This window comes from Balaenoptera physalus (genome assembly GCF_965194825.1).
Source record: "Balaenoptera physalus genome assembly, chromosome: 1".
Lineage (NCBI taxonomy): Eukaryota > Metazoa > Chordata > Mammalia > Artiodactyla > Balaenopteridae > Balaenoptera > Balaenoptera physalus.
The window spans coordinates 19,331,366-19,346,299 of NC_138882.1; the positions used below are offsets into that span (position 1 = coordinate 19,331,366).

Below are 14,934 nucleotides of genomic sequence, written 5' to 3' on the forward strand. Positions count from 1 at the left end.
TGACACATACTAAGTACTCAGTAAATTTTAGCTTTTATGTTTATGTTACATATTATCTCATTTGAGTCACATAGCCACCATATGAGGTAAGATGGGTACACAGTAGTATTTTTATTTACAACTAAATTTCACAAAGGTTATGAGACTTTCTTGGAGTCAAACAGCTAGTAAGTCTGTGAAAGAACTAGAAAAAAATCACTTGACATATAGTAGTTGTTCAATCAGTTGTTTGCTGCTCCTGTCAATGTGATTTGACAATGCTGGGTTTCAATCACAGGTTTTCTTTTTTTTTTTTTTTAATTGAAGTATAGTTGCTGTACAATATTATATAAGTTACAGGTGTACAATACTGTGATTCACAATTTTTAAAGGTTATACTCCTTTTATAGTTATTGTAAAATATCGACTATATTCCCTGTGTTGTACAATACATCCTTGTAGCTTATTTTATACATAAGAATTTGTACCTCTTAATCCCCTTCCCCTATATTGCACCTCCCCCCTTCCCTTTCCCTACTGGTAATCACTAATTTGTTCTGTATATCAACCACAGATTTTCTGACTCCAGTCTCAAGTTGTTTTACTTTCTTTCCTTTGTTTTCTTCCTGCCCTCAAGTCTCTATGGTGAATAGGAATAGAGTTTAAAACTGAAGTCCTAACCAGATCTTATATGTGACACCATAATTTATAAAGCATTTCAAACGCCCAGGTTATCCCAAACTTAATAAAGCAAAGTAAACTTAATGCCTCAAATTAAAACCAAGGCTTAAAAATTTAGATCACGTAAAATTCATGCTCAGACCTTTGATCAACTTCAGTTTTTAATTTTTATTTAGAGGCAATGCGTATTTTTTCTCTATACTTTCAGAAACAGACTAATAAGTAAGGCATAGTTAATTTTTTTATTACATTCCTTTAGGATTTTGATGGAATTGGAAGAAATAATACTGAGTGGTGTGGAGAGTGTAGAAGAAAGAAATGATGAGAAGAAAGTTAAATATGTGTAAATTGAGTTTGAGACAAAAATCACACCCTTTAATAATTTTGAGATGACGCACCAATCACTGCATTACATTCCGCTCTCCTGGGACTCCAAGTGTTTGAAAGTTAGGTAGTTTGGATTTCTGTGAGAATCAAAGGCAAATACATATATACAAATCTTGGTTTTTAAATTCTGAATCATTAGAAATAAAAACCTTGCTAAAATAATAATGACAATAAACATAGAAATGGCTAGTAAATTTCTTAAAAAGAAGTGCAATACTAAAATAGAAAAAAATCACCTATATTAGGTTTTCCACATAACAAGGATAAAAAAAAATTATGATTTACTAGGTACTCAGGGAATACAATTTGACTCAGATCTTTGAGATCCTTTGTAAAGATATGTAATATAACTTTTTAATCAATGCAGAATTTAGTCCTTTAAACAAGTTGGATTTAGGACGAATCTTAAGCAGCATACATTTTTTCCTGTGTAGGCAATTTTGGTAGAAAAGCGAACCTACATTTTCTATTTTTTATCTATTTTTAAAAGCTAGAGATGAGTTTTAATCTATGCAAAACAGTCCAAAATGTAGGACAGGTGGGTGTTCTTTCTGTAAGTGCAGTAACAGACATCCCAAGATGGGTGGAAAGTGAGGACTGAGAGTGTGGAAGAGTCAGAAGATTCCATCTTCTTTCCAGGATGGTGAGGAAGGTGGAGGAAATCAAGATAAATAGCTCAAAGTATGTGATCTGGAGAAGGGGCCCAAAGCCACCTTTAATGTCACCAAACATAAGTGCTGTGCTCTCTGACATTTGGCTACAATTTCCCCCCATAAATCAACACTCATGTAAGTGTCTCTAAAAAGTAAAATACAAACCCATTTCTTTGAACTTATCTATGAAACAGACACAGACTCCCAGATACAGAGAACAGACTTGCGGTTGCCAAGGGGGAGGGATGGAGTGGGAGTTTGGGATTAGCAGGTGCAAACTATTATACATAGAATGGATAAGCAACAAGGTCCTACTGTATAGCACAGGGAACTAGATTCAATATCCTATAATAAACCATAAAGAAAAGAATATATATATGTATAACTCAATCACTTTTTTGTACACCAGAAACTAACACAACATTGTAAACCAACTATAGTTCAATAAAATAAAATTTGAAAATAGAGAAAAACAAATTTAACATTTCTTTCTCTTTTGTCAGAAAAAGAGAGATGTATTTGTTTGTTCATTTGTTTGGAATTTTCACAATTCAACCAAGAAATGAACCTGGACATGCTACTGTAGTTAAAGCTACCAAAGCAGCCCATATTTTTATCCTAGCATTCAGCAAAAATTAATCAGAATCTTCTTCCCCTTGTGTCCAAGCAACCTCGGAAGCCGCCCTCCATAAGCACAGGATGCCTTCTATCTTCCATCCTTTCTGCTGGTCCTGCATCCTATATCCATGCATTCCATTCTGCTGGTCCTGCATCCTATATCCATGCATTCCATTCTGCTGGTCCTGCATCCTATATCCATGCATTCCATTCTGCTGGTCCTGCATCCTATATCCATGCATTCCATTCTGCTGGTCCACGCAGGCCACAAGGAGGCATCCAGGCAATCACCGGTTCCCCTCCACTGACCGGGCCTCAAGGGATGAGCCACAGAAATGAGTGGTCTCAAGAACAAAGGCTGGGTTTACGGACTGCATTCCTCCAATTATCAACAAATCTGAGAGGAAGCTTGGGCACTGAAAATGACCCTCTTCAAATAGACTCAAGCTGTCGACACAGATTTTTTTAGGACACTGCATGTTTACAGATGGCTCTTTGAAAATATTTGAGAGTCATCAAACAAAATGAAAAACACTAGAATTATGTCTCATTTATCTGTCTCTTCTGTCTGAGTATCCCAGGCTTACTCCTCCTTCCCTGGAGAATCGCTTTCAGGGAACACCTTAAGCTGAGTGAACTGACTGCCAGACTCTGTCTCCTGGGTAATTCCAATTCAGCAGCTTTTTATGGGGCTGTTATCACGCTGGAATCTCATACCTAAGGTCACCGAGTCTGTCCGTTATTACCCCCAGTATTTGCTTTGGCAAACCTTGGTTGTCAGGTTCATTTTGTTACATATAATGAAACTGTAAGTTATTTATTTAATCAAGCAAAGCTGAATTCACTCTTCGCAGTTAAAGATCATAACTCCTGTCATATCCTAGGAGGCTGGACCTCGGGCTGGGATGTCTTTCTATTGCCCACATATCCCACCACCATCTCCAGGACGCAGCATAGCGTTTTCAGGTAGCAGGTACTCAATCACTATGCAATGAAAGATTGAATAAATGAGTCTCTGTTTATAAGTAAAATAAAGGACTCATTTTATATTTTCATCATATTTGTTTAATAAACAGGTAAAACTCCAGAGTAAATCTTGTTCTAGGGTGGGCTGATGCATATTATGCGTAACGCTGCCCTAAGAGTTTTTAAAATCTGTATCCGTGGTTGTAGACAGGGAGGTGTGGTTGAGTCATGGTAGCATCAGCAAGTCTGTGACTACGAGGAGGAAGCCTCAGAAACTACCGCTGAGTGAGGCGAATGGGGAGGAGCTCAGTGTAGACGGAGGGCAGATAGCGCATTGACTTTGCATCACACCAACCTAGGGTTCAATTCCAACTCCAGCTGTACCGGCAGGTGGTTTGGGGAGGTTAATCTTGCTGAGTCTCAGTTCCCACATTGTAAAATGGGGAGTAATAATGCCTAATTTACAGAGATGTTGTGGGATTAAATGAGCACATACCGGAAAGCATCTGACACATTGCCTGACTAGTGAGTCTTTGGAAAGATTAATGGTGGAAAGGTCGTGGGAGGGACATAGTGAGAGGGCAAAATATAAAGACATATTTGCTTTAAAAATGTGTTTAAGTTAAAAGGAATACATTTAATCTTGACCAAAAAATGTTAGTTTTTTACTATTCTCTGCAATCCAGCCTTGGAATTTGAAGACACCTCTCTAACCTCCAATATTGGTCATCTTGTAATATGCTCCTTTGCCTTCCTGCCAGCAGTACAGCCAGCACCTAGGAGACAAATCTTCTGAGACCACGACACATACATTTCTCCAAGCATTAAACTCAGTGTGTTCTTTGCATCTTGGCTTATCACTAAGTCAGCCTTCTAGAGTTCTCCATGTGCTGTGGCCATGCTTACTGTTCTGGGCACACCTGAAGCCCTGTAGACTTTGCCCTTCTGGAACCTTCCTCTACCTACTACTAGACCTGTTGCTTTCAACTACTCCCCTTCCCTTCATCCTATGGCATCCCTGGTTGTGTAACCAAGTTCTCCTCATACTTTTCTTTATTATCTCTTTATTCCCAGAGACTTGGTCTATTGCCTGTCTTGGGTTGAAGTGATCTCAGAATCACTAATGTAACACTTCTGGGTCTTCACCAGAGTCCATCAAAATGTTCTCTCAATTCAACATGCTTCAGGAAACAGAGATAAGTATGTCGCTTATCTTTCTGGCTAGCAGTCCCCCTATTTAAACTTAACAATCTAACCAGAGCTGCTTCTTTAGCAATTCTCAACACCATGGGATTCAAATCCAAGCCCACATGTCAATTAGACAAGTGCAATCTCTATTAATCTGATTTACCATAACATTTATTAACCCCCAAAATACTTATTATCATATATGAACTGGAATTGCAGAGTTATCTCATTCTCCAGTTTGAATGTGGAAAGGAAATATTTTTAAATACGTTCTGGTTTCAAACTTCCTAGTTCTGAATTCTGGTTCTACCAGAACTGTGTAACCTTAGGAAATTTTCTTAACTTCTCTGTGCCTTAATCTCCTAATAAGTAAAATAGGGACACCAAGAGTAACTACTTCCTAGGATTATTGTGATTATTAAATTTAGCACATGCCTCATGCATAGTAAGTGTTCAATAAATATTAGCATCTTTGTTATATCCGTATCAACATTGCTTTCCTTCTAAGTCCCCTTCCACTGGTTAATGGGAATAGTGGTTTAAAAGCATCTCCTTAAAGTAAATGCTGATCTCTCCAGGAAAAACTGACCAGACACTCAGATTTCTTAGTCTTCCACATCATTGCCACTTTTCTTCTCCAAGGCAGCCATGAAGGGGTGTGGCTCACAGAGCCTTGTGACCAAGGGGAAGGACTCTAAGGCATGGTGTCCTCTGGTCTCCAAAGAGACTTGTCTTCTGCCCGGGTACTGGAAGCCCTACTGGGCACAATGCTGAAGTTTGCAACTGATGAACTTATGGTCATTCTCTTGGTTTAGAAAGTCGAGCCTTGCTTCCAGGAAGCCAGGCCCACCAACCCTTCATGATTCTATCCCACCTCCATGATTATATCTCACCACCACGCTCTCTACCACTATAGACCCCATTGAGATCTAGCTGCTGACTTCCACTCAGCTCCAGCCTGGACCATCTGCCCTGTGGCTAACGCTACTGAGTCACCTTGCACAGGCTGCACCAACTCCCTCCAGCCAAGTCCCCAACATCTCTCAGCTCTGTTTGGGTCCTGTTCACGCCATATAGAAACCACGGGGACCTCGGGAAAGCCAAGACTGAGGATGCTCCTCTGCCCCTCTGTACGGTACTACTAAGCTGTGTGGTCCTTCAAAGTTGGATGCAGGAGCTGCCTATGAGATCTCTTCTTTCAGAGAGTGAGGAAAGAATCCTCAGGGTCACAAGTATTCTCTTCAACTTATCTAACACACCTCTCCTTTCCAGGGCAAAACCCAGAAAAGACAAATTAAAACCCACAGGTCTAACCACTCTCCTTTCCCTCTCCCCTTCCCTCTCTCCATAATCCCCAGACCTTTAATGTCCTCCAATTAGCATAAGCAAGACCAGTGACCAAGGGTGGATAGCGTCTCTTCTTCCTACTACACAGTAACTCTAGGAGCCTGGCCGTTAAGAAGTTAAAGAAGGATATGAAAAAATTAGAAATCTCATTATGATGTCAAAAGTTGAATATCCCTTCTCCCCCAGACAGAAAGAAACATCTGGCCGATCAGAGAGGTCAAGAATTTTGAACAGCAAAGGAGAAAAGTACATATATATATTCCAAGATACACTCCCATTTTGTGTAAAGATACAGTGTTAGAGGATGGGGTATATACAGAGACGAATAAGGGATGTTTCTTGATAAGATTCTGGTCACCAAGTGCAATGTGTGTTTGGGATGGGGTGGATGCAGGGTTTCCACCACCAACAAACAATTTTTCAACATTGCCTTGTTTCCTACAATTTAACTCAACTCTGACACTATGTACCTGAAGATCGCGTCAGGTCCCACAGGTTAAGGGTTCAATCCTACAAGACTGCCCCCGCATACCTCAGACTCCAGTTACAAGTCTAGGTTGTCACCTGTGCTTCTGACAGACAAACTACAGACTGGAGATTCCAACAACCCCCTCCTTGGGTTGGATCAATTTGCTAGAGTGACCCACAGAGCTCAGAGAAACGTTTTACTTCTTAGATTACCATTTACTATCAAAGGATATAATTCAGGAACAGCCAGAAGGAAGAGATGCACAGGGCAAGGTATGGGGAAACGTACAGAGCTTCCATGCCGTCTCGAAGTGTGTCACTCTCTAAGTATCTCCATGTGTTCACCAACCCATAAGCTCTCCAAAACTGGTCCTTTGGGGTTTTAAGGAGGCTTTATTACATTGGCATGATTGAATAAAACATTGCACATTGGTGATTGAACACAATCTCCAGTCCCTCCCTTCCCCTGGAGGTCAGGGAGGTGGGACTGCAAGTTCCAACCCTCTAATCACGTGGTTGGTTCCCCTGGCAACCAGTCTCCATCCTTAGTGAGGTCCAAAAGTCACCTCATTAACATAACAAAAAACACCTGTATTCCATCACTTAAGAAATTCCAAGGGTTTTAGGAGCTCTGTGCCAGAGATGGAGACAAAGATCAAGTATCTATCACTTATTATGATTCAGAATATCACACTTGCCCTCAAAACTCTTTCAAAATAGTAGAAGAGCTGAAAGATGCATAGCATAATACGAGGTAAACCACAGTGGATGGCAACAGAGTAGAATGGAAAGTCATGAATTATGTCATCACACTCGATGGGCTTCAAATTCCTGCATGGTTTTGAGTAAGTTAATTTATCTCCCTGGATCTGTTTCATCATCTGTAAAATAGAGAAATGATCATTACCTCATAAAATGATTTTGAATACTCAATTAGCAACCATCACAGTGATGGCACAGAGTACTCAGTCTACAAGTGGCAGTTGTTCCATTTTTGCTGTGATGGTGATAGTGGTGAGGAGGAGGAAGAGGAGAAAGATGGTGATGATGATGAGGGTGAGGGTGATGGATGATGAGGGTGACGAGGTGATGGATGATGTTACAGAGAAGCACAAATGAAGTGTCTCAGAGAGAGATTACTTCTAGCAGAGGAATTAGAGAAGTCTAAATCCAAGACAGGACAAATCCCTTAGTTTCTCTATGCATCTATTAAATGGATAGAAGAAAAAGCCCAATGCTTCTCCTCCACTCTATCCACCTTCCAGTGAGCTGATCCACATCACCACAGAAAACAGAGGATAGGGACCATCCCCTAAAGTGTGGTAATTTATTTAAAATCATTTAACATCCACTTCTGATTTTTTTAATTATTAATAAACTCAGAAAAAAAGAAAACTTTCTTGACAGGTTTTTTAAAAATCTACCTCAAACCAAAGGCTAGTTTTCAACACAATGTTGAAAAATTAGAGTCACTCCCATTAAAATCAGGAATGAGTAAAGAATGCCCATTGTCACAACTATCATTTAATAGTGTTCTTAAAGTGTTAGCAAATATGCTTAGATAAGTAACTATTTTAAAAGAGGAAGCAAAATTATCATTATTTACAGGAGCTATGTGTACTAGGTAGAATGCTTTCTTTAGAGGAAATAGCTAATATGGTTTAAGACATGAGGAATATTTACTAACTCATAAAAATTCCGAGGTAAGAAAGGTCCAGTGGTGCCACTGAGTACCGTCTTCTTTCCATCTGTCTGGTCTGTCTCCTTCAGTACACAAGTGTAGCCTTTTGAGCTATACGCAGCCCTTTGTGGTTGCAAATAGGCTGTGAAACTTTGATGACAACACCCACCAGTAGAAGAAAATATCTCCTCCGAGTCCCTATTTCCTAACAAAGAAAACATTTCCCAGAAGCCTTTAGCACAGCTTCTCTCAATCCTCCTTGGTCAGAATTGTATCAGATGCCCGTGATTCTAAGCCACCTGTCGGAAAGGCGAATAGGACCATCCTGACTTACTCTGACTCAGACCAATCATAACTGACCCTCCTGGTGATGTGGATGGGGTCTGCCTCCCCTGAAGCAGACGGAGTGTGGGGAATCCCTAAGGGAAAACTGGGATTCTATTAAAAAAATAATAAAGAAGATGCATGAATAGTTGTTTCATGTGTAATCCATGGTGTTTCCTGCAACATGATTGTCTCTCTAGAAAATCTAAAGATCAACTCAAAAACCAGGCATCTATTTGGTTACAAAACGACTATGCAAATGAGTGGAGACTTTGAGTGAATGATAAATTACTAACCACATGCATTAAATATGAGACAGTAAAGTATAGTGTTCAGGAGCAAGATGGCCTGGGTTTGAATCCTGGCACTGCCAGGCACGTGACTTTGTTGGACGCAATTTACACCCCCCTTGGATCTGCTCAGTCTCATCTCGGTTTGGGTCCCTCAGCTGTTCACTCATGATGAGTCCTGGCTGCTGCCCCCCCACATCCTCAGCCACCTCACTCCATTGGCTAAATTGGCCTCCCCAAACCTAAGTGCCAGACTCTGGCAGGATCTCCATTGCACCGGCCTCAGTAGAAGCCCCAGAACCCCTGGTAAAGCCCTCCAAAACTACAGAGGCTTGGGCTCCTCTCAGCACTTCTGGACTTACATGAAATGCCACATCACAGGACTTGGGATATGGCTTTCCCAGCAGTGGACCAAAGGGGCCAGATAATACGGCACAGGAATAAAAGGGGCCAGATGATACAGCACAGAATGAATGCACCATGAGTGGACTCTGACGAATGGGAAAGGAGACAGGGGAAAAACAGCATTAAATTGCTTTCCCTTTCTGCTTCTGGTGGGCTTTTCTAAAGCATCCATAAAGAGTTGGATGCTTTAGAAACAAAGAGTCATAAAGGGTAGGTCTATTCCCACATGTCTTATATCTCAGCTGGTCCTATGACTTACTTTACTCAATAGAATACAATGGGAGTGATGTGTGCCATTTACAAGGCTGTGTCTCAAAAAGCCTTAAGTATTTCTGTTCTCCCTCTTGCCCCTCTGCTTCAGCATGGGAACAAGCCCAGGCTGGCCTTCTGGAGAAACCATGTGGAGCATAGCCAAGTCAAGTAGTTGTCCCAGCTGAAGCCCCAGATGTATGAGAGGGCCCAGCCAAAATCAGCAAAGTCACCTGGCTGACTCAGAGTTGACCTTAGATGCATGAGCCCTGCTGAGCTCAGCTCTGAGCTACAGAACTAGCAGACCCACAGAGCTGGAAGCAAAAACAAATATTCACTGATGTATATCGCTGGGGTTTTATGGTTCTTCATGCAGCACTGTTGTGACAATAGATAAATGATTCAGAAATTGGTACCCGAAGTTCAGCGCTGCCATAACAAAAACCTAAAATATGTGACATTGGCTTTGGAGACTGGAGAACAGGAAGAAACTAGAAAAATCATCAAGGAAACTGCTATAACAGACTGGGAAAATGAAATCCATGTCGTGCAGTGGCAAAACAATTGGTAAAACTCTCACTCATGGCAATTTGGAAGTTTGGACAAACCTCTGGTCCTGAGCAAGATGATTTCCAGGGCAAAATGCTCAGTGTCAGCTGACTGCTTCTAGGTGCGTATGGTAAAGTATTGCAAGAAAGAGATGAGCTAAAGAAAAACTGATATGATTGCAAGTATAATTTAAAGGGAATATGAAGAGGCTAGAACTCGCTGAGTTGAAAAATAAAACAGCTTCTCATCTGTAGCCTCTCCAGGTGATAAAGATTCTCAAAGTAAAATAAGGCCTGAGAACAAAGATAAAATCAAGGATGTGGCTCTAAGACCTTTTGTTAAAACCACTGAAAGAATTAAGACAGTGCCTAGTAGACCCTCTCTTAAGAACCTTAAAGACATTGCCCCATAGATGCTTAATCCCTAAGAAGCAATAAATAAGTATTCAGGGGCACATCTCAAAAATAATCATGAATGGGGCTTTTATTTAATGAAGTGACCTTAAATCAAAATCATAAGAAGCCTACAATGTTTTCAAGGGAGTTGCATCGGATCAAGTGTCACTAACTTGAACTAAAAGTGAATGAGGTTCCTCAAAAAGAAAAAGATCTCGGGGCCCCAGTGTTCTTAAGGCAGGTTGAAAAAAATGCTTAAAGAGCATATTTTCCACTGCCCTCTTTAGAACTGACCAAAAATGATAGAAAAGGAAGTATGTCTCAGAGGACAAAGCCAAGGAACAGTGTTCCCTGGGGAGTAACTCCAAAGAGTAGAAGCAGAGCCTAATCAAGGAAGAATCCTCACTCCAATAGGATCTGTAAGCATTTCCCCAGGAGTATTTCAGAACTGTCATCAACCAGTGGCCTTCATGTGCCTCCCCTTTTTGAACAGGAGTATTTATTGTAATTATCCTGTCCCTCTTTTGCCACTGTATTTGAAGGGGGAGGGTGCAGGGTGATGGGAGTAGATAACGTGTCTTTTCATTCAAAGATCTTCAGAGCGAAAGGAGATGCATCTTAGAAACCACAAAATGGTTATAATGTAGACATTAAATGGCCCAAGTCTATCTCTGGGGGCAGTGGGACTATTGACTTTGCAACTGGCAGAACCTTCATACTGGTTCCCCCACCTATAGAGTAAGGGCTATTATGGTAGGAAGAACAAAGTGAAAGCCTCTGAAACTGAAAGATAATGCATCAGTAACAATATTGAATTGTACAGGGCATCAGAGTTTATCACTACCATCAAAAACCTGAAGATACAAGAACACTGAGCCTAATCCTATCATGATCCAATTCACCTGTCCGACCTCTATAAAAATGAGATGGATGGTGGCAGATAATGGTGGGCTACCATACACTTAACTAGAGAACATCCCAAATCACAGCTGCTATGATAATGTTGTATCTTTACAGGAACAATACAGCACATACTCTGTCACTTAGCATTACTAGCGCCTAGGAATTTGGTGAAAGCTTTCTTAACAACCATCATCTGTAGCAAGGGTCAAAAGACATTTACTGTTACACAGAAAGACCAACAGTACTGTCTAGCCTCAGGGCGAAGTTAATTCTACTCTTCCTCATAATGTGATCCCCAGGGATCCTGACCATGCTGATATTTCACAGAACTTCACCCTGCTCCAGCACATAAATAAAATTATGCTAATTGGATCTGGTTAGCAGGAAGCGGAAACTACACTGGGCGCTTTAGTACAGAGGTTCTTGAACTTTTTTTGAGCTCAGGGTCCTCTTTACATTCTTAAAAATGATTGAAGATGCCAAAGAGTTTATGTGGGTTATATCTTCCAATGGCTACCATATTAGGAATTAAAATTTAAGATATCTTTAAAACATTTATTAATTCCTTGACAGATAATAAAACCAATACATGATAACATAAAAGACGTATTTTTATTAACAACAACCGTATTTTCCAAACCAAAAATCAATTAGTGAAAAGAGTGGCATTGTTTTACAGTTTTGAGACTATCTGTCTTGAGAGAAAACAGCTGGATTCTCCTATCTGTCTCTACATTCAATATGTTGTTTTGGTTAAAGTCTAAAGTTTATGAAGAAAATTTGACCTCACACATATATGTAGTTGGAAAAGAGAGGGGTATTTTGATAGACTTTTCAAATAATTGTGGATATTCTTCTTTTATACTATACAAAAACACAGCAGATGGTAATTTCTTTAAAGTTAGTTGCAGTGCAAAATCTGAAACCATATCAATGAGATTTTTTTTACTCTGTGACATTAAAAATCTTGCACTTCAAATGAATCTTTCACTAGTGCATGAATTTGTAATATCATTGATCATTTGAAAAATATTGACTGAATTACGCAGATATTTTGAATATTGACACATTTCATTATACAATACCAAAAAACTAAAATTATTAATATCACTACCACTTTTACCGGAAAAATGTTGAATTCGGAGGCTTTCAAGATCAAGATGGGAGAAACAAGTTTTCCAAAGTTCTAATTTTTAACTGAAAGACTAAATTTTATCATTATCAACTAATACTGTCAGTTACTTTCCTTGAACTGACAGACTTATTTTTTTCATTTTCAAGAAAATGTCTGACAAATACCCAAGTCTGAGTAACTGAAGTTTGTCTGTTAATCATCCTTTCAAATACAAGTTGTTCTCTTCTTGAAAGTCAGTCAACTGGCTAACTAGTTAGATTACTACCTCACATCTTACATCTAAAAACAAAATGTTTAGTGTTATCCAGGATATAGGGAAATAAGAATTCTCATAAACTGCTGGGGAGAGAGTAAACTGTACAATTTCCACTGGAAAATTTGGCAATGTGTATCAAAGACATTTACATGAGAAACTGACTCCTAAGGATTTTTCCTAAGGAAATAAGCAAAGAGGGAATGTATTCATACAACAGTGTTTGCAGAGGCATTGTTCACAAAAGTGAAAACTTAGAAACAATCTAAATGGCCAACATCAGTAAACTGACTAAATAAATTATGCTGCCTTCATGCAAGAGTCATTAAATATGATGATATTAACATACTAGAACATACTGTTAAGTAAATACAGTTGGTTACAAAACAAAGTGGGTTGTTTTTCCTTGTGATTTCTTTTTTGATACATTAGTTGTTTAGAAATATGTTACTTAATTCCCAAATATATGGAGATTTTCAGATAACATTCTATCACTGATGTCTCATTTAATTTTATCGTGGTCAGAAAAATACTCTGTATGATATCAAACAACTTTTTAAAAAGACTTGGTCTCTTGCCCAGTGTATGACTTATCTTGATGAAATTTATGTGAGCTTGAAAATAATGCAAATTCTGCTTTTATGTGGAATGTTTTATAAATGTCAATTAGGTCAAGTTGGTTGACAGTGTCGTTCAGCTCTTCTGTAAACTTACTGATTTTCTGTCAACTTGTTCTATCGGTTACTGAGAGAGAATTGTTGAAGTCTCCAACTACAACTGTGGATTTGTTTTTTTCCCCTTTCAGTTCTGTCAGTTATTTCTTCATGTATTTTGAAGTTCTATTACTGGGTGCATACACATTCAGAATCATGATGTCTTCTTGATGAATTGCTCCTTTTATTATTATAAAATGTCTCCTTTTATTCCTGGTCATATTCTTTATTTTAAAGTCTGTCTGATACTAATATAGCCACTCTAGTTTTCTCATTAATGTTTACAGGGTATACTTCTTCCATCTTTTATTTTTACCCTATCCGTGTCTTTATATTTATAAATTTATTTATTTATTTATGGCTGCATTGGGTCTTCGTTGCTGCGTGTGGGCTTTCTCTAGTTGTAGCAAGCGGGGGTTACTCTTCATTGTGGTGTGAGGGCTTCTCATTGCAGTGGCTTCTCTTGTTGCAGAGCGTGGGTTCTAGGTGCGTGAGTTTCAGTAGTTGTGGTGTGCGGGCTTCAGTAGTTGTGGCTCGTGGGCTCTGGAGCACAGGCTTGATAGTTGTGGCGCATGGGCTTTGTTGCTCCACAGCATGTGGGATCTTCCCGGACCAGGGCTTGAACCTGCTTCCCCTGCATTGACAGGCGGATTCTTAACCACTGCGCCACAAGGGAAACCCTGTCTTTATATTTAAAGTCTATTTCTTATAGATAGCATATAATTGGGTCTTGCTCTCTTTTCTAGTCTGACAATCTCTAATTTTTGCCTTTTAATTGGAGTATTTAGACCATTTATACTTAATGGGGTTATCAATATGATTACCTTTAACTCTACTTTCTTGCTACTAGATATTTATTTGTCCCATATGTTGTTCTTCTTTTTCTCCCCTCTTATTCTGCCTTCTTTCAGATTAACTGATTTCTTTTCTTAAGAATTTCATTTTACCTCCATTATTGGCTTATAGTTGTACCTCTGTGTTATGTTGTTAGGAGTTGCTTTAGAGTTGTAATGTGCATTTTTAACTTTCCACAGTCTATAAATAATATTATACCACTGGGATCAAGTAGCAGACATAAAAATAACTTTATCTTTTATTTTTCATCTGTGTGTTCTTTTTTCTTACAATTATGAATGACTTGTTTAGCTAAATATGTAAAAATTTTAAAAAAAACAATTTCTAACCATTTGTTAAGTACCTGTTTTGATTCCATAACAAAAGATAGAAACATAGCAAGTTTCTGAATTCCCAGCTACACTGGTTGAGAACCAAAGTCAAAGCCAGGGCTTTTTACAGTCCAAGAAATTATCTTGAAGGAAATACTCCTGGAGGGTAGTAGTATTTGTGTTCCTTCAAGAAAATCCCAAACTATAGCCTCTCAATTTACTGCTTTCTATTACATGTATGTCACTGACACATCATGAAGACAAAACCAAATTATCTGTGTCATTAAAAAATAAAAATATGGTTTCTCTACTCTCATTTTTGGGTTTATGCTATAATTCATCATGACTCAAGTATATCAAATGCCCAATATATGTATGAGATAAGCAGCATTAATAATGGTTAATTAACATAGATATTCCTGGTTAACCTTTTCAATTACTTGAAACAAAATTAAGTATTTGCATTAAGTGTATGCAGAGACAGATAAATTATTTTGTTGAAGAACTCAAATGTTTCTCCAAGGCAAGAATTCTATATTATTTATTATCCTTCCAAAGTCATCCAATATCATTTTCTCGTTGAT

At 38.9% G+C, this 14,934-nt stretch overlaps 1 long non-coding RNA gene across 1 annotated transcript in view; it reads left to right on the top strand.

Annotated features, from left to right (window-relative positions):
- The window catches only part of LOC309644669, a 546,086-nt gene that overhangs the window by 63,005 nt on the left and 468,147 nt on the right, over positions 1-14,934 (top strand). The window lies entirely within an intron of this gene.